This window comes from Schistocerca serialis, chromosome 10, assembly GCF_023864345.2.
Source record: "Schistocerca serialis cubense isolate TAMUIC-IGC-003099 chromosome 10, iqSchSeri2.2, whole genome shotgun sequence".
NCBI classification, from domain to species: domain Eukaryota; kingdom Metazoa; phylum Arthropoda; class Insecta; order Orthoptera; family Acrididae; genus Schistocerca; species Schistocerca serialis.
The window spans coordinates 100,789,149-100,813,468 of NC_064647.1; positions in this window are offsets into that span (position 1 = coordinate 100,789,149).

The following is a 24,320-nucleotide window of genomic DNA, read 5'->3' on the forward strand; positions in this document are numbered from 1 at the left end:
TACCTCCTCATTAGTTATGTGATCTACCCAACTAATCTTCAGCATTCTTCTGTAGCACTACCTTTCGAAAGCTTCTATTCTCTTCTTGTCCAAACTATTTATCGTCCATGTTTCACTTCCATACATGGCTACACTCCATACAAATACTTTCAGAAACGACTTCCTGACACTTAAATCTATACTCGATGTTAACAAATTTCTCTTCTTCAGAAACGCTTTCCTTGCCATTGCCAGTCTACATTTTATATCCTCTCTACTTCGACCATCATCAGTTATTTTGCTCCCCAAACAGCAAAACTCCTTTAATACTTTAAGTGTTTCATTTCCTAATCTAATTCCCTCAGCATCACTCGACTTCATTCAACTACATTCCATTATCCTCGTTTTGCTTTTGTTGATGTGCATCTTATATCTTCCTTTCAAGACACTGTCCATTCCGTTCAACTGCTCTTCCAAGTCCTATGCTGTCTCTGACAGAGTTAAATTGTCATCGGCGAACGTCAAAGTTTTATTTCTTCTCCATGGATTTTAATACCTACTCCAAATTTTTCTTTTGTTTCCTTTACTGCTTGCTGAATATACAGATTGAATAACATCGGGGAGAGGTTACATACCTGTCTCACTTCCTTCCCAACCACTGCTTCCCTTTCGTGTCCCTCGACTCTCATAACTGCCATCTGGTTTCTGTACAATTTGTAAATAGCCTTTCGCTCCCTGTATTTTACCCCTGCCAACTTTAGAAGTTGAAAGAGAGTATACCAGTCAATATTATCAAAAGCTTTCTCTAACTCTACAAATGCTAGAAACGTAGGTTTGCCTTTCCTTAATCTTTCTTCCAAGATAAGTCGTAAGGTCAGTATTGCCTCACGTGTTCCAACATTTCTACGGATTCCAAACTGATCTTCCCCGAGGTCAGCTTTTACCAGTTTTTTATTTCGTCTGTAAAGAATTCGCATTAGTATTTCGCAGCTGTGACTTATTAAACTGATGGTTCGGTAATTTTCACATTGTCAACACCTGCTTTCTTTGGGATTGGAATTATTATATTCTTCTTGAAGTCTGAGGGTATTTCTCCTGTCTCATACATCTTGCTCACCAGATGGTAGAGTTTTGTTAGGACTGGCTCTCCCAAGGCCGTCAGTAGTTGTGATGGAATGTTGTCTACTCCCGGGGCCTTGTGTCGGCTCAGGTCTTTCAGTGCTCTGTCAAACTCTTCACACAGTATCATATCTCCCATTTCATCTTCATCTACATTATGGAAATTTCCATAATATTGTCCTCAAGTACATCGCCTTTGTATAGACCTTCTATATACTCCATCCACCTTTCTGCTTTCCCTTCTTTGCTTAGAACTGGGTTTCCATCTGAGCTCGCCGTTGACATAGTGGGTACAAAAAAGCCCCTCCCGAACAGGCCATGAAGGCCCAATGGTAGCGACCGGTCGCCGTGTCATCCTCAGCCCATAGGCGTCACTGGATGAGGATATGGAGGGGCATCATGTGGTCAGCACACCGCTCCTCGGCCGTATGCCAGTTTCTGAGACCGAAGCCGCTGCTTCTCAATCAAGTAGCTCCTCAGTTTGCCTCACAAGGGCTGAGAGCACCCCGATTACCAACAGCGCTCGGCAGACCGGATGGTCACCCATCCAAGTGCTAGCCCAACCCGACAGATCTTAACTTCAGGAATCTAACGGGAACCGGTGTTACTACTGTGGCAAGGCCATTGACATAGTTGGTACAATGCAGCAGTAAGTTGTAGTTCTTGAGTGTAAGTGCTAGTGATTCTGTCCATGGATTCTTCTGCTGAACTACAGTTTTTATATCGTTCTGAATCATACCCATGAAAATAGGTGCAACAATAATGCTATGTAAGGTTATCGCATCTTTTTATTTTATTCACAATATTCCCGTTAGCAGAAGAGAGTGTAGACTTAAAAGGGAACCTCCTGATTACCCCCCCCCCCCCTCCTCAGATTTAGTTATAAGTTAGCACAGTGGATAGGCCTTGAAAAACTGGACACAGATCAATCGAGAAAACAGGAAGAAGTTGTGTGGAACTATGAAAAAAATAAGCAAAATATACAAACTGAGTAGGCCATGAGCGAGATATGTAACACCAAGGATACTGTGAGCTCAGGAGGGCCGTGGTCCTGTGGTTAGCGTGAGCAGCTGCCGACCGAAGGGTCCTTGGTTCACGTCTTCCCTCGAGTAAAAAGTTTAAGTTTTCATTTTCAGACAATTATTATCTGTCTGTCCGATGCGAGGTAACTGCGCCGTAGTATGTGGACGCTACACCTAAACAAACATCGAAACACACGACGTCAGTCGACTACAGCGCACGGAAGAGAGAGTTTTCCTGCTAACGAGGCTCTCTGGCTGGCAGTTGACTGTTCGCTACTTTGGACGAGAGTGCATTAAATACGTGAGCTGTATTCTGTGGGCAGTATGAATCCAGAAAATATAGCTCGCGACTTCAGTAAAAAGGAACGGTAAGGAATCGGAAAGTTCCTTAAGGGATCGAACGATTGTCGAACATTTGTTTGATTATTTCCTACATTTGTTGATAAACAGTAAGCGTGGTGATGACAATACCTTGCTGATTGCTGCGGGGCTGTATGTACCAGATGATGAGATTGTTTACGATCCGTACGAAGAACACGAAGAATACCGCGACTTCAATCTGATGGTATTTCTTTGAGTTACATGAATGAAATGCTCCAATACAGGTTACTGTCCAAACCAATTAAAAGACGCAAATATTGAAGTAACAAATAATCGCACGGTTTTGCGGTGCGGTCGCAAAACACAGACACTAAACTTATTACAGTGAACAGAAGCGTCAATGAACGAACGGACAGATCACAACTTTGCGAAAATAAAGAAAGTAAACTTTTCACTCGAGGGAAGATTCGAACCAAGGACCTCTCGTCCCGCAGCTGCTGACGCTAACCACGGGACCACGGCGCTCCTGAGCTCACTATACCCTTGATGTTGCCTATTTTGCGCAAGGACTACTCACTTTGTATATTTTGCGTATTTTTTTCATAGTTCCACACAACTTCTTCCTGGTTTCTCGAATGATCTGTGTTCAGTTTTTCAAGGCCTATCCACTGTGCGAAGTTGTAACTAAATCTGAGGGGGGTGCGATGGGAAGGTTCGCTTGTTAGATTCATGCAAGGAATTCTGTTAATTGTTTGGTCTCAAAAACTCCAAGCTTTTGTTTTATTTACACTGACTAGCCACGTTGGATGTCTCCTGGTGGCGTTACGGGCACGTGACGCGGTAGCAAAACTATGTAAGTGGAGCAGACACGGACGGGGATCACCCTAGAGAAGATATGGCCTGCAAACGGGGAAATACACACATCAAAGAAAGTTTTGCATCACTTCGGTTCGGAGAGTTCCGGAATCTGTACAGAAAATTGGAACAGAGATCAACATGAACATCATTTCCGCCTTTTTATTGCTCATCAAAACCACATATTGCATGTTGTACCACCATACAGGGAGACCTTTGGAGGTGGTGGTTCAGATTGCTGTAGACACCGGTACCTCTAATACCCAGTAGCATGTCTTCTTGCATTGAGGCAAGCCTCTATTTGTAGTGACATACCTGCCACGAGTTCATCAAGGCACTGTTGGTCCAGATTGTCCTCAACGGCGATTGGGCGTAGATCCCTCAGAGTGGTTAGTGGGTATCTTTGATAGGGTTCATGTCTGGAGAACATGCTGGCCACTCTAGTCAAGCGATGTCGTTATTCTGAAGGAAGTCAGTCACATGATGAGCATGATGAGGGCATGGATTGTAATCCCTGAAGACGAATGCCTCGCCTTATGCTGCCAATATGGTTGCACTATCGGTCGGAGGATGGCATTCACGAATCGTACAGTCGTTATGGTGCCTCCCACGAACAGCAGCGGCGTACGTCGGTCCCACACAATGCCACCCAAAAACAAAAGGGAAACTGCACCGTGCTGCACTCGCTGGACAGTGTACCTAAGGCAATCATCTTGACCGGGTTGCCTCCAAAGAAGTCTCCGATGATTGTCTGGTTGAAGGCATATGCGAAACTCATCGGTGAAGAGAACGAGATGTCAGTCCTGGGCCGTTCATTCGGCATGTTGTTGGGCCCATCTGTACAGCGCTGCGTGGTGTCGTGGTTGCAAAGATGGACCTCGCCATGGACGTCGGGAGTGAAGTTGCGCATCATGCAGCCTATTGCGCACAGTTTGAGTCGTAACACCACGCCCTGCGGCTACGCGAAAAGCATTATTCAACAGGATGGCGTTGCTGTCAGGATTCCTCCGGTCCATAATCCGTAGGTAGCGATCATCCACTGCAGTAGTAGCCCTTGGCCGACCTTAGCGAGGCATGTGATCGACAGTTCCTGCCTCTGCCTATCTCCTCCATCTCCGCACAACATTGCTTTGGTTCACTCCAAGACGCTTGGACACTTCCCTTGTTGAGAATCTTTCCTGGCACAAAGTAAAAATGCGGACGCGATTGAACCGCAGTATTGAGCGTCTAGGCATGGTTGAACTACCACGAGCCGTGTACCTCCATCCTGGTGGAAATACTGGAACTGATCGGCTGTCAGACCCCCTCCATCTAATAGGCGCTGGTCCTGCATTGTGGTTTACATCCTCGGGCGGATTTCAAATGGCTCTGAGCGCCATGGGACTTAACTTCTCAGGTCATCAGTCCCCTAGAACTTAGAACTACTTAAACTTAACCTAAGGGCAGCACACACATGCATGCCCGAGGCAGGAATTCGAACCTGCGACCGTAGCGGTCGCGCGTTTCTGGACTGTAGCGACTAGAACCGCTCGGCCACCTCGGCCGGCTTGGGCTGGTTTAGTGACATCTCTGAACACTCAAAGGGACTGTGTCTGTGATACAATATCCACAGTCAACGTCTATCTTCAGGAGTTCTGGGAACCGGGGTGATGCAAAACTTTTTTTGTACGTCGAGAAAAGTGACTAAGAAAAGGGAATATTATTATTACGCGGAGCCTGAGAACAAGTATCTCGAAAACGGCGAAGCTGGCCGTTTGTTCAGGTGCTACAGTCGTGAGCATTTACAGAAATAGGTAGGAGAACTGTGAAACTGTACTAGGCGCTCAATGACTGAACATCCATGACTCTTTACGCAATGTAGGGTTCGGAGGTTTGGATACATGACTATCTGTGGCGTCTCTGCCCATAGAGCACAATGCTGGTACACGCACAAGTCTTTCGGAGCAGACCGATCATCGTACATTGTTGAAGATGGAGCTTCGTAGCAGGCCACCCGTACGTGTACAGATGTTGACTCAACGACATCGTCAATTACGATGTCAGTGGACACGGGACCGCCGGCCGCTGTGGCTGAGCGGTTCTAGGCGCTTCAGTCTAGAAACGCGCGACCGCTACAGTCGCAGGCTCGAATCCTGCCTCGAGCATGGATGTGTGTGCTGTCCTTACGTTAAGTTTAAGTAGTTCTAAGTTCTAGGGGACTGATGACCTCAGAAGTTGTCCCATAGAGCCATTTGAAACCCGCCCAACGATGTAAACAACAATGCATGACTGGCGCCTATTAGATGGAGGGGGTCAGCCGATCACTTCCAGTATTTCCACCAGGATGGAGGTACACTGCTCGTGTTGTCTGTAGTTCAACCATGCCTAGACGCTCAATACCGCGGTTCGTTAGCGTCCGAATTGTTACTTTATTACAGGAAGGGCTCTCAACAACGGAAGTGTCCAGATATCTCGGAGCGAACCAAAGCGTTGTTGTTCTGACATGTAGAAGGTACAGAGAGACAAGAACTGCCGATGACATGCCTCGCTCAGGCCGCCCAAGGGCTACTACTGCAGTGGATGACCGCTACCTACGGATTATGGCTCGGAGGAACCCTGACAACACTTTTTTTTTTTTTTTTTTTTTTTTTTTTTTTTTTTTTTTTTTTTTCACTTGCCGCCCTGATTTTACGACCCACCACCTAAGTGCTTAAGGTGGGTCTATTTTGACCACTTGGCCGCTACGACCGGTGTGCGGACTCTGATGTAGTTGATGAAACTCACACCAGTTCCCGCATCCGGTCGCACCGTTGCCCGTGTCCCGCCACGTGGAGGCGGGTCTGTGCTTTTTTTTTTTTTTTTTTTTTTTTTTTTTTTTTTTTTTTTTTTTTTTTTCTTTACTTTGGCAGCTTTCCCAAAACCGATGTAACAAAAATTTTACAAAAATTAATTTTGAATTGGAAGAAGGAAATACAAGGAATGGTTTAGTCTGAAGAGGAGAATAGACGATAGGAAAGAAAGAGATGATAGTCCCACCACCGTAGGGGACTGAGGATGAGCGTCTTGGGATTTATCTTCAAGCCTCTGATCCTCAGTCCCCTAACCTTAGCCTAGGAAGTTCTATTCTATTCTAGTTGTGGCGTTTGATATCTCTATTTATGTTCTATCTGGTTACTTGTATACAGGTTTAGAGTGCCGTGGTAGCTGATGGCAATTGCGACGGTGCGCCGACACTGTTTATGTCTAATTTTATACATTAATCTATTGTCAGTTTTAGGTCTACTTATGTAAGTCTATTGCATGTCAGTTGTTTTATATTGAGACTTAGTTTAGTTCTTCCACACTATGGTGTCTGTCTGGGTGCTGCATATAGGTTTATTGTCTGTGTGGTCTTCTGTTCCTGTATTCTTTGTGGCATTCGTCAGAAATTTTGTCTGTTAGTGCGTTCAGTATGTCCCAAAGTTCAGGTGTTCTGATCGCGTCGTATATGTGTTCCTCTGTCTGTAAGTGTTGTATCCCAGGTGTGTTCCTGTGCTGTCTGTATTTCCCGCAGAATAGGATTGTGTGTTCGGGGGTTCCCATACCTCCACATGTACACGTTGATGTGTCTCTAAGACTCACGCGATTTAAGTGCGTGGGATAAGGTCCGTGGCCAGTCAAGAAATGCACCATGCCGCGGCTAGGATCGGCATGTTTCATTCTTAATCTTTCCGTTATGTTCGGAAAAAATGTATAGACTCTCCGTCCCTTATCACTTGTGCCCCATTCCTGTTGCCATGTGTCGATTTTCCATTTTTTGAGGTCCCGCTTATTGTTCAGCGGGGAACCAGTCAATATGTTGACCTGGTCTAGTCTACCCATCTTTAACCAGTACAGAGCGGCCCGATATTTGATTGTGATATCTATCGGGAAAATTCCTAGCACGACACACAGTGCTTCAACTGATGTAGTGCCGAAGGCTCCCGATAGTCGCAGAAGGACGCTTCTCTGCCCTCGCCTAACCGCTGTTCTGTTTGTGACGAGGTTGAGTCTGTGCGCCCATGTACTGGCCGCAAAGCTTAGCACTGATTCGAAGAGTGCGCAGTGGTAAGTTCGTGTGACTGACAGAGGAAGTCTGTATTGTCCTGAATTAATCCTTGCCAGTTTATGTAGTAATTTTTCTGCCTTGTCTGTTGTTATTCTGATATGTTCATGGAAGTTCAGCTTCTCATCTATGTATACGCCCAAGTAGCGGGTTACCGTCATTCTCTTTATGTTGTTGTTCTGTATTTTAATAGATGGATTGCGTCTGAGTTGCCCTTTGAGCAGTGTGTATGTTGTTTTGTTTCCCGCTATCTTGAGTTTGTTTGTGTTGCACCATTGTGTTATTGTCTGCAGTGTGCCACTCGCCTTCTCCTCTAGCTGGGCTCTTGTATTTGCTGAGATGACCACCAGTAGGTCATCTGCATAGGCGACAGCACCGTCTGTCCTCATATCCTCCTCCAGCAGTTGCAGGAGAGGTTCAAAAATTATGTCCCAGAAGATGGGTCCACAGATCGATCCCTGCGGACATCCCTTGGTAATTTTCCTTATTACCTTCCGGTTGCCCACGCGCCATTCCACTATTCTGTCTCTGCAGTAGTCTAAAAGACTGTTGTATAGGGCTGCGGGTACTTCCATCTGGCGTAACCTCAGAAACAGTGCTGGCCACCACAGGTTGTCAAATGCTCCTGCGATGTCTATCATGATTGCCAAAGAGTATGTTTTATCTGTGTTTTGTGTGATTTCTAAAGCTCTGTTTATTGCATCATCGATGCTTTTCCCTTTCCGAAATCCAAACTGGTGGGGATTCATTCCAAGTAGGGTTCTGTGAGCCTGCAAGCGGTCACACAGTAGCCTCTCTTGGATTTTTGCCATGGTGTTTATGAGGCATATTGGTCTGTAGGATTTCGGATCTGATTGGTCTCTGTCTGATGATTTTCGTATGATGACTGCATTTGAGGTTTTCCAGACTGTCGGTACACGGCCTAGCCTTAAGGCGTCGTTTAGTAGTTCTGTTAAATATGGGGTGATCTGTGGTGCTAGCCTCTTAAGCACTTCTGCATGGATCCTGTCGGGTCCAGGTGCTTTTTTATTCTTTAGCTCTCTTATCGCTACCGCAACTTCCTCGTGCGCAAAGGGACAGGTGACGGCGTCGGTGTTATACTGTTCATGAAGTTCTTGTCTGAGTGTGATCTGTTCCTGTGTGTCTGAGTCTGTGGCATCTTCCGGGAGGAGTTTGTTCAGCAGATATTGTGCTGTGTTTCTCCATCCCACTGTCATTGTGCCGTCTTCCTGCCGTAGCGTGCTTAATGCCAATGGGGTCTTTATTTTTTCTGTCAGGATCTTGTATTGTTCCCCCCAGATATTCTGTTGTGTGTGTGTGGTCAAGTAGCTCTCCCAATGTTGTTTCCTGGTCTGAAATAGTGTCTTTTTGAAGAGTTCTTTGGCTTCCCTATATGCAGCTAGTCTCAGTAGTTTGTCTCTTTGTATCCATGTCCTCTGGTATAGTTTTCGTTTCCTTGTCATGTCACGTTTGAGTCTGGTTAATTCGTCTGACCATGGTGTTTCCCGTTGTTTGCTGTGTGTGTGCGTAGGTATTGCTGTTTCTTGTGCTGTTTGGATGATTTGTGTCAGTTTGTGTGCTCTGTAGTCCACGCTTCCCTGTATGTTGTATATATTCTCATTTTGAACAATTTGTTGTAGTCTGTCCCAATTCGCTCTTTTAAAGTTGAAGTGTGTTGTATTGTGTGTGGTGCGATAATTGTTTGTTGTGAGACTTATTTCTATTATGTTGTGATCACTTGTGGTCAGAGAGTCGTGTATGGTCCATCTTTGCAGTCGTCCTAATGTTCTGTCATTCGCCAGAGTAATATCGATTTTGGTGGCAGATCCGCCTGGACCTCTGTATGTAGGTGTAGGTCCGTCTTCATTTATAATATGTAGTTGTGTCTCCTGTATGACGTCGTTGACTTTCCGTCCTCTGTCGTCCGTTCTGTCCGAGTGCCATAGTGTGGATTTAGCGTTGATATCTGCACATATAATTAGGTTCTTATTTCTAGAGTATTCAGCAATGTCTTGTATCATATGTAGGTATGGCTCTATGTCGTCACTGTACTGTGCGTATAGTGATGAGACCACCCATGTGTCTCGACCCTTAGTTATTTCTGCTGTGGCCAGATGACTGTTACATAGCTGCGTAATCTTAGTAATATTTAAAGTTTTGTTGAGGACAACTATGGCAGCCTTGTAGTTTCGTCTGTCTGAGATTGTGACAGCGTCCCAGGGTAGGTTAGTTAAGTTTCCCTGGGTTGTCACATAAGGTTCTTGCAGGCAAAGAATATCCGCCTGCAAGTCCAGAGCTACTCGCGGCAGTTCTGCACTAACGAGTGTGCTTCTATTAGCATTAAGTTGTATTATTTTCATGGGTGTTTCACATGAAGGTAGAATTTGTGTCCTGTTTGCGAGTAGTCAAAGTCAGTTCTGCCATGTGCCCTCACTTGGTCCTTGTACACTTGGTGTGGGTTATATGTTTCCCCCCTCCGACTACACGCTAGTATGACTAATTTTTCTAGCTCTGCTGGGTCTGTAGGTATGTTTGCGGTCTTTAAAGTCATTCTGTCAGATTGTTCAGTGGTCGGGAAGCATACATAGCTGCCTAATGGGTGAAGTAGTCTGGTTAGCAGTCTTTGTGCTGTGATGAAAGTATCCTTATATTCTAGCCTACTTAGTCTTAAGTTTAGTTCTACATTGTTGTAGTCAGCATGCCATGGTGTTTGGCCGACTTTTCTCTTCTGCTCTTTTTCTACATATGGGATGATTCCGCTATATTTATCTCGAAGTGCAGATGTCACCGGTGTGGTGTCTTGTTCCGTCTTCAATGGTGGTGAGGCTGATGAGCTGTTACCTGCGGCTCTTCTTCTTTCACCTTTACTTTTTCTTATGTTTACACTACCTATTGCACTGTCGTCACCTTTCTTTTTGCTATCACTATCTGTACACTCATCGTCACTATCGTGATTACCCGTAAGTAGGTTTGTGTCAAGGACTACTACCTTTTTCTTATATGTCTCGTTACATCCGGTCATCTGTTGTGTTTCATTATGTTGTTGAGGTGTTATGCGTTGTTGTGTATGATCTGCAGGGTTAATTATCCCTCCAGATACAAAATTCACTGGTTTTATATGTCCTATACATCTTTTTGTATTATACCTTTTTGGTGTGTTGTCATTTACTCTTTCTTCGCTGCTAGCTTTGCCATAATCAGGTGTTGCGTGAGATTTCTGTGTACTGTCCATTTGTTCGTTTTCCGTGTGTTTGTTTAGGTTTACAGACTTGTCTGTGTTCGTGTTTGTTTGTGTGCTATTGTTTTGTATTCGATCGGTGTTGCTGTGTGGATTGTATAGCACTTCAAATTCCAGCTCGTCAATTCTTGCCTGCAGTGATTGCTGGTAGCTGACCCAGTATTGCATCTGTTTTTTAAGTTGTTTGGCTATGTTATAATGTATAGCTCCATTAAGTACCATGTCGTCGATGAAGTCCATGGTATTTATATAACTGTCATGTAATGCGTGCATACCTTGAAGAGATGGGATATCGTCTGTGTGTGTGGGGTGAGTGGGAAGCAGTCCCATCTGCCTGCGCCAGCTTATAGCTCTTTGGTGGTTTCGATTAATAGTCGATGGTGATTTATAGTTCGTTTTTTGCATTCTTGATTGGGGCAGTGTTGGGCTGCTTTCATTCTCCATAATCGAAGCTCTGTAGCAGTCGATCTTGGAGGAATTTATGTGTTTGACAATCAAGACCTCTTCGTCTGGCACACAATTTGCCTCGGATTCTGCAGGGGATGCAGATGTCTTGTTCTGCTAGTTTGCACTGATTTCTTATGTGGCCCTTCCCTTTGCAATTGGAGCACGTGATTTCGGTGTCTTTACACTGCTTTGTGGTGTGTCCAATATCACAGCACTTGTAGCAGGTGGGGACTTGGGCGAAATTTTTGACAGTTAGAGACTGGAAATCTATATAGACTCTATCCCGTTTTGTCAAAATTTTGTGCAGATTCGGCGTGACTTCAATAACTTGATGATTGTATCCCCGCCCTCTTGGTCCTGTTCGGAATTTGATTTTTGTCTCTTTCAGGAAAGCCTCTTTCTCAACTTCCTCACTAAGGTTCAGTTCATAGAGGCTTTCAAGAAAGTCTTTGTCGCTGATTGTGTCTGGCACGTGGTGTATGATCACTAGCGGTCGTCTCTTCCGTGGTGGCTCGCACTTGATTGTGTTAATGTTCTTTGCTGACTCGAGCAGTTTTTTACAGTCGTCCTGTGTTGCAGTCTCAACTATGACAGCTGTTGCTGTAGTTTTGACTGCCTTAATTTTTATCTTGTCCTTTTTTGGGTCAAGTTTCTGTGTAAGGGTTTGTCGCACAGTTTTTGGGTCCTTATTTTCTGTCGAGGTGATGAAGAGTGTTGTCGCTTGTTTTGCTTTGGCGTGTTCTATTTTTAGTGTTTCTTTGGATTTCGCTTGGGATTTGGTGATACTGGCGAATGTTGGTATTGCTGGGAGTATTGTCTCTGGTTTAATTGTTTTTGCCTCATCCAGTTCTTTCTGTAGTTCTTGGTTGTCTCTTTTTAGTGTAAAATTTTCTAGCCTGAACTCCTCTAATTGGACGGACAGCTTGTTATTCTCGTCTTTGAGAATATCAATCTGGCCCTCCAGTCTCGCATGTATGAGCGAGTCTGTTGCTTCAAGGTCATGTCTGGCTGCTGCAATTGTTTGTATTTCTACTTGTTGTCTTAGTCTTGCGTTTTCTTTTTCTAGGGCCTGAATTTGTCCCTCTAACCTAGCTTGTGTCACTGCGTTGCCGATTAGCTGACAACAACGCCACCATGTTGAACAATGTTTTTCGTGCAGCCACAAGACGTCGTGTTGCGTGTCAGTGGACACGGGACCGCCGGCCGCTGTGGCCGAGCGGTTCTAGGCGCTTCAGTCCGGAACCGCGCGACTGCTACGGTCGCATGTTCGAATGCTGCGTCTGGCATGGATGTGTGTCATGTCCTTAGGTTGGTTAGGTTTAAGAAGTTCTAAGTTCTAGGGGGCTGATGACCTCAGATGTTAAGTCCCATAGTGCTCAGAGCCATTCGAACCATTTGGACACGGGACGGTCGGCATTCGACTGTAGATCAATGGAGAATCATATTTGTGCTACACTAGGTCGACGGTCGTCGGCAGAAACATTGAGGTGAACGGTGCAGCACGTTACCGGTGCAGGCTGATGTGTTATGAGATGGGAGATATTCTCCTGCGCTTTGTTGGGACCTGTGGTAGTAATCTAAGACACGGTGACACCAACGAACCACCTGCATCTCTTCATGCTTGACGTCTTACCTGACGTCGATGTCATCTTTCAGCAGTGTAACTGTCTGTTCTCGGATCCAGAACCGTGCCACAGTGATTTGATGAGCACTATAGTGAACTTACGTTGTCTCGTCGACTAAATTCTCCTGATGATAATCCTATGGAACCCAATTGGGTCGCTATCGGGCACTATCACCGCATATCCCGTTATTTAAGCGAATTACTCGTACATGACCTGTGCCTATCCATCTAATGCGACATACTTCCACAAACCCAACAAATTGTCTGATTGCTGATATGCAGCATCAGTGATGTATTTCGTTCCAAAGACGGACAAACGATCTGTTAACCAGGTGGCCACAATGCTTTTCATTTTAAGTGAAATAGTTGCAGAACTGAGGCCATACGCCATAGGTAAGCAGTTTGACTAGAAGTCGCTTGTGAAGAACGGGGTCAAAGGCCTTCTCGAAGAATGAAATATGGAATCAATTTGACATCCCATGTGGATAACGCTCGTTACTTCATGAGAATGAAGAGCTAGCTGTGTTTCACGAGGACGCTATTTTCTTAGGGGGGGGGGGGGATAGGACGACAAACGGGCCGTCTTGGAGCAGGAGAGAAAGCACACAGGACATTTTAATCTCCGCTGTCTATAATTTTACGAATAAATTCATAAAACTTTGTTAGCATGACCAGGAAGGATTCAGAATTCACAATCATAGCAGTGGAAGTTCAAAAAATTACAAAATAATTTCTTTTTATATGTGAAAGTTCACCATTTTTTCACTTCTATTAGCTGTGTTTGTTGCTATAGGAACACGTTTCTTCATAAGTAAGAGAGATTCTTTTTGCACAGCACACAAACCGTACTTACAGGGGTATGAAACTATACAAATTATTTAATTTATGAAAAAATGAATGTGCTGTTACATTTTAAACTTTATGTTTAGAAAAAAACTAAAATTTTATAGTTAATTATCTCAATTTTTACCACAATTTTTAATAGATTTGGAAAATTCTAGATTTTTATACACCTGTAAGTATGGTTTGTATGCTGTGCAAAATTCATCGAAGACTCTCGCTTACTTGTGAAGAAAAGTGTACCTATAGCAACAAATGCAGTCAATGGTAAATGAAAAAAAGGTGAAATACAAATGTAAAAAAATAAATTATTTTCTTACATTTTTGAACTTCCACCACTATAAGTGTAAATCCTGAATCCTTTCTGATCATTCTGACAAAGTTTTATGAATTTATTTTTAAAAGTATAGACTGTGGAAATTAAAAATTCCTGTGGTGTCTCTCCTGCTCCAAGTCGTCCCGTTTGACGTCCTAGCCCCCTTAATTCGTTTGGCTGTTTGTCACTAAATTGTTTTCTTAGAAGTAATTCATAATGTTCGAATGCAGTATATGTATCAAAATCTTACTGCTACTGCTAAATCGAAGGAGATGAGGACGGCGTGAAGCTTAACATCAAGATTAGTGCTCACGTAATATAAGAAGTGAAGGAGTTCTGCTACTTAGGAAGCAAAATAATCCATGACGGACGCTGCAACGAGGATATAAGGAACAGTGACGTATTATTACAGTGGTCTGGAAGAGTGACTGCACGCCGGAGACGTGCAGAGTTACGCGCCCCTTCCACTGTGACGCACGCCTCAGTGCCCGCATATCTCGCTGGTAGGTGCCAGTGGGCGAAGAACGAGCGGAGAGTCGGCGAACACCCCTGCCCCGACGGCAGCCGTTGGCCTCTGTGAAGGGGAGAGCGCTGGGCTGGCCAGCTAGTAGCTGGCGCCTCGCAGGGTCACGGCCGGCCTCGCTGCGAGGTGAATGGGCGCCCGCCCGCCCGAGTGCGTGAGTGCGTGCGTCACGCTGTTGCGTGGCCGCCCCAGCCGCCCGCATATCCAGACACGTGACCCGCATGTCGGTGCAGTGCAGTCCACGGCCAGGCTGACACACCTCGGTACGACGCCGGGGAGGGTGGGGAGCAATTAAAGCTTCCCCTCACCCTTCCCCCACCGCCACTGCGTCCCCAGTCGCTGCCGCCGGTATAACACAGCTGCCGCTCCGATGACGCCCGTCCACCTCTGCCTGTGCAGCGTGAGCCAGCTGAAACAGGTACAATGATTATAAAGGCCTCAACATTTCTGCCTTCAAGTTCCAAATCTTGACTTTTTTTTGCAGGTAATCTACACTACTCGCCATTAAAATTGATACACCACGAAGATGACGCGATACAGACGCGTAATTTAACCGACAGGAAGAAGACGCTGTGATATGCAAATGATTAGCTTTTCACTCAAGGCTGGCGCCGGTGGCGACACCTACAACGTGCTGAAATGAGGAAAGTTTCCAACCGGTTTGTCATACACAAACAGCAGTTCACCGGCGTTGGCTGGTGAAACGTTGTGATGCCTCGTGTAAGGAGGAGAAATGCGTACCATAACGTTTCCGACTTTGATAAAGATCGGATTGTAGCCTATCGCGATTGAGGTTTATCGTATCGCGACATTGCTGCTAGCGTTGCTCGAGATCCAATGACTGTTAGCAGATTATGGAGTCGATGGGTTCAGGAAGGTAATACGGAACGCCGTTCTGGATCCCAGCGGCCACGTATCACTAGCAGTCGAGATGACAGGCATCTTATTCGCATGGCTGTAACGGACCTTGCAGCCACGTCTCGACCCCTGTGTCAACAGATGGGGACGTTTGCAAGACAACAACCATCTCCACGAACACTTCGACGACATTTGCAGCAGCATGCACTATCAGCTCGGAGACCATGGCTGCGGTTACCCTTGACGCTGCATCACAGACAGGAGCGCCTGCGATGGTGTACTCAACGACGAACCTGGGTGCATGAATGGCAAAATGTCATTTTTTCGGATAAATCCAGGTTCTGTTTACAGCATCATGATGGTCGCATCCGTGTTTGGTGACATCGCGGTGAACGCACATTCGAAGCGTGTAGTCGTCATCGCTATACTGGCGTATCACCCGGTGTGATGGTATGGGGTGCCATTGGCTACACGTCTCGGTCATCGCTTGTTCGCATTGACGGCACTTTGAACAGTGGGCGTTACATTTCTGATGTGTTACGACCCGTGGCTCTACAATCCATTCGATCCCTACGAAACCCTACATTTGAGCAGGATAATGCACGACCACATGTTGCAGGTCCTGTACGAGCCTTTCTGGATACAGAAAATATTCGACTGCTGCCATTGCCAGCACATTCTCCAGATCTCTCACCAATTGTAAACGTCTGGTCAATGGTGGCCGAGCAACTGGCTCGTCACAATACGCCAGTCACTACTCTTGATGAAGTGTGGTATGGTGTTGAAGCTGCATGGGCAGCTGTACCTGTACACGCCATCCAAGCTCTGTTCGACTCAATGCCCAGGCGTATCAAGGCCTTTATTGCGGCCAGAGGTGGTTGTTCTGGGTACTGATTTCTCAGGATCTATGCACCCAAATTGCGTGAAAATTTAATCACATGTGAGTTCTAGTATAATATATTTGTCCAATGAATACCCGTATATCATATGCATTTCTTCTTGGTGTAGCGATTTTAATGGCCAGCAGTATAAGACAATGCACTGTATAGAATGTCTATACTGTAAAGAGTGTCTCATAGTTCCTCATGACATTGATTAAATTTTACAGTGAGTATCGAAAACAATGTAGCCAACGTAAGGCATTGTGTAAGATTGGAAATAAATAAGCACTTAGGTACAGACAGCAACAATCTGAGGGTGAAATATGGGAGCGCGATTATAAGCATTGTTGCGAGAAGAGTCAATAGCAGCGTTGCCAACCATACGATAAATTATCGCGATATACGATAATTACAACTTGAACGCGATATACGATAGTACATTGCTGATAACTGCGGAATCTACGATAATTTTTGTGAAGATTTAAAATGAAAATAAATTGATACTTGTAGTAGTTTCATACGTTAATAATCAGTTTTCATATATTTAGGTCCATACTCCTTTCAATATAAGCAATTTCCTCTTTTTCTCTCGTCCACTCCCCGCAACAGTCCAACGACTCTTGACACTGTATATTCGCTTCCGGGGAATACCCTTACCGCCTAACAAATATTGTTTCACAACAATATGAGCTATTAGGGCTAAGCCATCGTCATCAGTTGCTGGTGAAACTGGGACTTGAATGCACGGGAAGTTGTCTTTGTGCTCTTAAAAGAATATTAATTTTTTGTTCTTAAGGAAAATTAAAGTGTGCTGTTCTTTAAATATATACTGTAGTAGTGAATTCAAATATAAATTATGGAAAGTGACAACAGTTACGTAGATTCTCCGCGAACCCCACAGAAAAAATTGAGGCTGTGTGGTGAATTGAAATACAAACGTTTGAAACAAAAGTTCAGAAAGGAATAGTTGACTGATTTATCTTTCAAGGATTGGCTACAACCTGTTAGTGATGATGCATGTAAAGCTCGGTGTAAAGTTTGTAGGTGTGAATTCAGTGCTGAGTTGACTGTAGTGAAAAATCACGCTAAAGGGAAAAAACACTTAAGTGCCGTAAAATGTGTCGGGCCTCTACAAAAGAAACTTGACTTTTCATCACAATCAAAATCATCTGATACATTTAATAAGCAGGGCAAGAGTGCTGAAATATTGCTATGTGGATTTTTGGCAGAACATACATCTCTATTAATACAGCCAATCACTTAACAGATGTAATTAAAAGTGCCTTTCCCGACTCTAAAATAGATGAGAACTTGGATAAAACAAAAGCTACAGGGGTGATAAAGAATGTCATAGGTAAATGTCATTTGGATGAACTGAATGAAGCTTTACGGAGACAAAAGTTCAGTTTCATAATTTATGAATCTACCGACATTTCCGCTACGAAAAATTTGTGTATTTGTGTGCGGTATTTTGATGAAGATAGCTCCAAAATACATACTAAATTTTGGCAGTTGTTACAGCTGTCTGACGAGAAAAACGCAGAGGCCGCTCATGAATGTGCCAGTGCTAATCGTTTGTAGGTTTTTCTTCGGATGGGTGCAACACAATGATGGGGAAAATTATTCTGTTGCTAGTCGAATATTTAGAGATTTTCCTGGTATTTTTATACAGAAATGTATATGTCATTCATTGCACCCATGTGCAAGTCAGGCTTGCAAACAATTACCAAGACTATGTGAAGACACAGCAAGGGATACATATTCATTCTTTAAGCATAGTTCAAAAAGAATAGCGCAGTTTGTGGAATTCCAACAGTTCTGTAATGTCGAACCTCACAAGCTACTGCATCCGTCTCAAACAAGATGGTTATCTTTGTTAACTGTTGTTTCACGTATTCTAGGACAATGGAATGCATTGCAATTATTTTTCATTTGCAAGTGGGAATGAGACAGACTGTATGCAGCTCAACAGTTAACAAAGGCATTCAGGGACAACTTTGTACGTGTATTTTTTATATTTCTCGAGTGGATTCTACCGAACCTTGTGTCTCTGAATCAATATTTCCAAAGCGAGAAATTAGTAATTTGCTCTTTGCATGATAGAATGTGCAAAACGTGCAAAGAAATCCTTCTCTGCTATATGTCTCCTGTTTATATCAATAAAACTTGTGCCTTATACGCAAATGTATTTAGGTGTAGGTGTGATGGATTTCATGAGCCAATCTGAAAACATCTCACAAAAATCTGAAGTTACTGATTTCTACTACAGAGTGCAACAGTTTCTTATAGTGTCTTGTTGTGAGATAAAAAAGCGGTATGATTTCAACAATTCTGTTCTAAAAACGTTGAGTTGGTTAACACCAGAAACAGAATTGTCAAAAAGTGCTGCAAGGCCGCCAACGCTTGTTCCACTTATAAAATCGGTTCAGAGGATTTCTCCAAAAGACAAAAGGCTTATGCAAATGATTGATGATCAGTGGAGAGCATTGCCACGTGCAGAATTTCCCGAAAATCTACGGTCTAAAGAGGTGGACGAATTTTGGGTGTTCATAAAGAACGCTAGGGACCTTCATGGTAACCAAGAGTTCCTCCAAATAGGAATCTTTGTGCTAGATATATTAGTTTTACCACATTCTAGTGCTGATTGTGAGCGGGTCTTTTCAAAAATGAATCTAGTGAAGGCACCATTGAGAAATAAATTACATTCGGGTACAGTCAGCGCAGTAATGCTCACTTCCCAGCGTGTGAAGAATTGTGTACAGTTCGAACCAACCAGTGCAATGACTGCATCAATGAACACGTCGAATATTTATGCTATGAAGAAGGAATCTCATCGGGATAGTGACGCCGAGTTCGACAACGATGCTTATTAGGGTGAGTTTAATTATATTATTATTTTTAATTATATTACGTACACAGTGCTACTTTTCGATCGGGGTTAGTGAATTTTCCTTGCGTAAAATCTGTGATGCTTTGGACACTTCCGAGTTTATCTGGTTTGGAACGTATTTTTAGTACTTAGCATCGCGATTAGAGACGTTTTGGTTCGTAATTAGGAGGTTTTATGGATAAAAATTTTAAAAGATGAGAAGACTTTGCCATTCGCGATTGAAAACAAATACTGTGTACGTCTTATTATCAGCATTATTGTTTTTGTTTTTTAAAGATTATCAATATACGATTATTTTAGATAAAAAACGATAATTTTAAATACAAAATGCCATAATTATATCTTCTGGGGTTGGCAACGCTGGTCAGTAGTGTTGGTGGAGAGCTCGGAGACAGAAGTCGTGTCACACTGCCCTCACAGCGGCGATGGCTGATGTTACCACACTCAAGGCGTGATATCCTTTATATGGCCAGGAGAGACTTAAACGGCTTAACTACGCTTGAAGATGGAATTCACGGTAAAATTCGCAAGTAAAGCGTAAAGCGCAATGGCAGGCTTAGGCTCGCGATTGTTAACCCAAGTTTGCGATAATCGCATGTTTTGCTTGTCAGTTAAAGAAGCCTCCTTATCCTCCAAATAATAGTAATTATTCCCCACATCTAATTCATAAAAATACGCTGTGATTATTAAAAGGTTAATGTAACATTGAAACTGAAATAATTTAATTTCTTTAGGTAAACCTTACTACAGATTTTAACAAAACTATTATTCGCAATTTTCAACAAACTAAATCCCCTGAAAGGTAAGCAATTTGCTGGCAAGTAGGAACATGAAACGCCTCGTTTATAAGGGCTATTAACTTTAGATCTGGTGGTCGGCTGGTACTGAACACACATGCTACCTCCACGGTTGTTAGTTTGGCGTTACATCAACGTAGTTTCCGCACTTCGTAATAACAACTGTTAAGCACTTATAATAACCAAGCAACGTGCACGAGATACTCGTGTCTTGGCCCTTAATAATATCAGGGCTTGCCTTACTCAGCTGTAATGAAGTCAAGGTTTAGTAACAAGTGCACTCTTTTTGTTCTACTGATTTTTGTTTATTTCGAACTAGTTTTCGGCCTATTAGTCCATTTTCAGAAAACAACAGACTAACTTCTGCAAGGGACTCTGGTTTTTAGGTAACCAAACATTATATTCGAAGATACAGTCACGTGCATAGAATGTTGTGGATAAATCTCGTTTTTTGATGTTGAAATTACATTTTACACAATAGACAATGTTACTCACAATAAACATACTACGCCATATTACAGGCGAAATGGATTTCTTCGCCGACATACCGTTAAACTGAGTATTTTTCATTTATGTTGTGCAACAAACATTTTTCCTCATTGTAAACTAAACTCTAGGCAGTGGACGTTATCATTCACAATAATTAGAATACATAATCTTACTTTATTACAGGATATATGGTTGAGATGCCATAACTGAGCACTATCAAATTATATTAGAAACAAATATGTTTTACATTGAAACTTCTTGGCAGATTACAACTGTGTGCGGGACCGAGACTCGAACTCGGGACCATTGCCTTTCGCGTGCAAGTGCTCTACCATCTAAACTATTCAAGCACGACTCACGCACGCTCTCACAGCTTCAATTCCGCCAGTACCTCGTCTCCTACCTCCCAAACTCCACAGAAGCTCTTCCGCAAACCTTGCAGTCATGGACTGTGTGGCTGGTCCCGGCGGAGGTTCGAGTCCTCATTCGGACATGGGTGTGTGTGTGGTCGTCCTTAGGATAATTTAGGTTAAGTAGTGTGTAAGCTTAGGGACTGATGACCTAAGCAGTTAAGTCCCATAAGATTTCACACACATTTGAACATTTGAACCCTGCAGAACTAGCACTCCTAGAAGAAACGATATGGTGGAGACATGGCTTAGCCACAGCCTGGGGGATGTTTCCAGAATGAGATCATTCTGGGTGTTTCACATTGTAAATAATATTTTTATGCATTGGGAAATTTAGAACATGATACTTGATTAAAATGTACAGCATTATAAGTTATATTGTTAAAGTTTGTGGAGTAAGGAATAGGAAAGTTTGTTATGGTTTAATTTTGTATACCTGTCTGTGTCATTGTGGCGATTTGTGATTGATAGCATCATGTGATGCTTAAAAGTGGGTATGTGCTCAGCTGTAACAGATCATTTAGAACCAGCCGGGGATTTTGGGCTAAATGTCTATCTATCTCAAGTGTTTCTAATAGTTTTCTTCCTTTGTTGGCTACATGCAGTGCATCTGTGTGGATTTGGTATCTGCGGCCTTCCTTCAGCACATGTCTGGCAAAGATGGAGTCTAACTTATTCAATCTCCAGCTTCGTTTGTGTTCAATCAGGCTTGTTGTAACGGCCCTGCCTGTTGTTTGTTAAACAACATAAAAGAAAAGCACTCAGTTTAAAAGTGTCTCGAAAAAAAATAAATTTAACCTGAAATATTGTGTAGTTTAATTGTTTATTGTGCTTAACATTGTACATTGTGTAAAGTGTAATTTCAATATTAAGAAACAAGTTTGATGTACAACACTCTACGCAAGTGATTGCATCTTCGCCTATAATGAATGTTTCGTTACCTAAAAACCAATGTTCCTTGCAAACGCTACTCAGTTGTTTCCTGAAAATCGACTAATAGGTCGAAAACTAGTTCGAAATAAACAACAATCAGTATAAAAAAACAGCGTACTTGTTATTCAACCTTAAATTTGGAACTGTTCTACCAAGACGTAAGGGAAGAATCCGTAAATAAGAGAAAAGACAAGGCTTTTCATTTACCCAAAACTGTTACATAACTAGAAAAGGAGCTAGACAAGTCAATTGCCAAACCAGCCATCAAATTTAAATGTTAAAACAAACACTCCAGAACCACTAACTTGTCCTACAAGCCTTCAGAGGGAAGCTAACAACAGCTGCTGAATTGAAAGTGCGATCTACTAGTGGAACTGAGTCAAGCTAACACGTACCAGCTGCACACATTGTGACACTTAAGTAGTGGAAACAAGTATAAAGGCCGTGTTCCACGGAAGTAACAGTACAATGTCTGAAGCATAAATCTATCGAATTTTCTATGGAAGTAGTAGATACGTAAGACATAAACAATCGTGACGGAATAACATAGTTTCTTTCATAACATGAGTAACAAAACAAGGCGTTAGCATTTCCTCATTTCCTGGATGGAAACTAACATAAAGACATTCACTGTCCTATTGTATTATTGCACTGATAGTTCTTTGTCCAACCCCCATTCTTCCTAATTACCTCAAAAATTTTGCTTCGGAATTTTTTTTAAGGGTTTGTAGTTCTTGCAGCAAAACTGTTGTCCAGTCCTCTTGTATCGCTCTTTTCAGCTCACATACTGAGGCGTAGCACCGTATAACGATCCTGCCTTGGAGGCGGTTAAGTGGGAGATGTGTCTCAGAGCTGGATAGTGGCAGATGGTGACACGAGAGTGGACGCGCACGTCGTTTATGTATCAGCCGATAGAGGACAGTACTGGATAGGGGGACTGTGATTTTAGCTTCGATTGTGCCCACTAGAGTGCACTAAAGTAATATAATGTTTTTCATAAACTGTTCTAGTATTTTTATAAAGTATTATTATGTCTTTTTGTGTATGTAAAATGTTATAAATGTGTATGAATGATGTGTGAGTGTGGTTTAAGGTTAATATGATGATAATTGTTTAACGAGTTATGTAGTAGGATTTAGTGTGGGAACATTTCGAAGAAGTATGGATATGGACAAAGGGGATTTTTGAAGAATAGATTTGTAAAGTAAGTTTATGGTAAAGGGAAAGTTAATTCAGGTATAAATAATAATACTAAATAACTTTATGCATAAGCAAAACTTAAGCATATCGTATAATTACGTCGGCAAAAAGTGCAGTCGTTAGGTATACTATTTTGCGATTGGTTATTGATGAAAAGCGCGGACTGACGCGGGAGAATGTTTTGCTATTGGCTGCTAGGAAAACTGACTAATGGTAAAGCAATATTCTTCGCGCGCCTTTCTCTGCTGGTAGAGAAGACTTAGAGTATTCTAGAGAGGAGTGGGAGCATAGTCATGAAACAGTTCTGACGTGTGTAGTAGTAGTTCAGATGGAAACGATAAGTTGACCGATCTAGCAGTGTTACATAAATCAAAAGTGTGGTAAAGTAACGAGAAAATTATTCCGATGGGCGTGTAGAAATTTCGGAATTTTTAAGTGAATTTGTCACGAGAAAAGACATATATTCCGCGTGGAATATTGAGCAGGTCGGTGGCTAAAAACTGTGACTGCATTTGGTACCGACAGACTTAATATTTGGCGAGCATTCTCAACCAAAAACAATACTTATTTTTGTAGCTATTACGTTTCTGGGAAATGCAACACCATAAACTTGCTAACGTGAGTGAAAGGGATTGTGAGTGACTGTGTTAAGACTATCACGGGCTTGGCAGTGATACTTGCTCACCTAAGTTTCAGAATATATTAATTGAGGACAAAATTTCCAACATTTCATTTCGTGTGAAAACTTTCTCCCGAAACGTAGATTAGTGACTTTAATTGCAGCCGGGTTCATGTCGAAGTACAGTAGGTTTCGCTCGGCTTCCCTACTGATGATATGCTGAGACAATGTTCACAGGCAGGTGCAGGTTCGTCGTAAAGGGACGGAAACAACCGCGTCGCCTTCCATTGCGATAAACACGCCTTGCAAAGTATTCCCCAAAAATTTTCCACAGCGTTCAAACCGGGGCTACTTGCAAGCCAGGGCAAGGCATCCATATCTTAAACCACAATTTAGTCCTGCCAGAAAGATACAAATGTGCTTTATCTTGTTGAAACATTAGACTTTCGTCCTCTACAGCTTCATACATTCTAATTAGTTCTGTCTGTAGCATCTCAATATACAGTACATGTTAGAATTCATTGTAGTGTTCAGGCAAGCAAAGCGTCACTTACTTTTACCGCATAAGGTTAAATTATAGCACTTCCAGCATCAAAATTTATGCCCATTCTTACTTTCTGCTCTGTTCTCAGATAATGCCATTAATACTGAAATCCATCCGACCCATCTAAATTAAACATCTTCTTATCACTGAAGCTCACTTTATCCCAAGCTGCAGTCCATAACATACATTTTTCAGAAAAATTCAATCTAGCCTATTTATGTTTGGACTCTAGAAAGGGTTTCTGCAGCCGTATTTTGAATGCAAGATGTTTCTCATTAGACAAAATTTATCGTCCATGTCTTTCAATTACTGACAACTGTAAATCAGCAACGAGTTTAGATGAATAACAGTT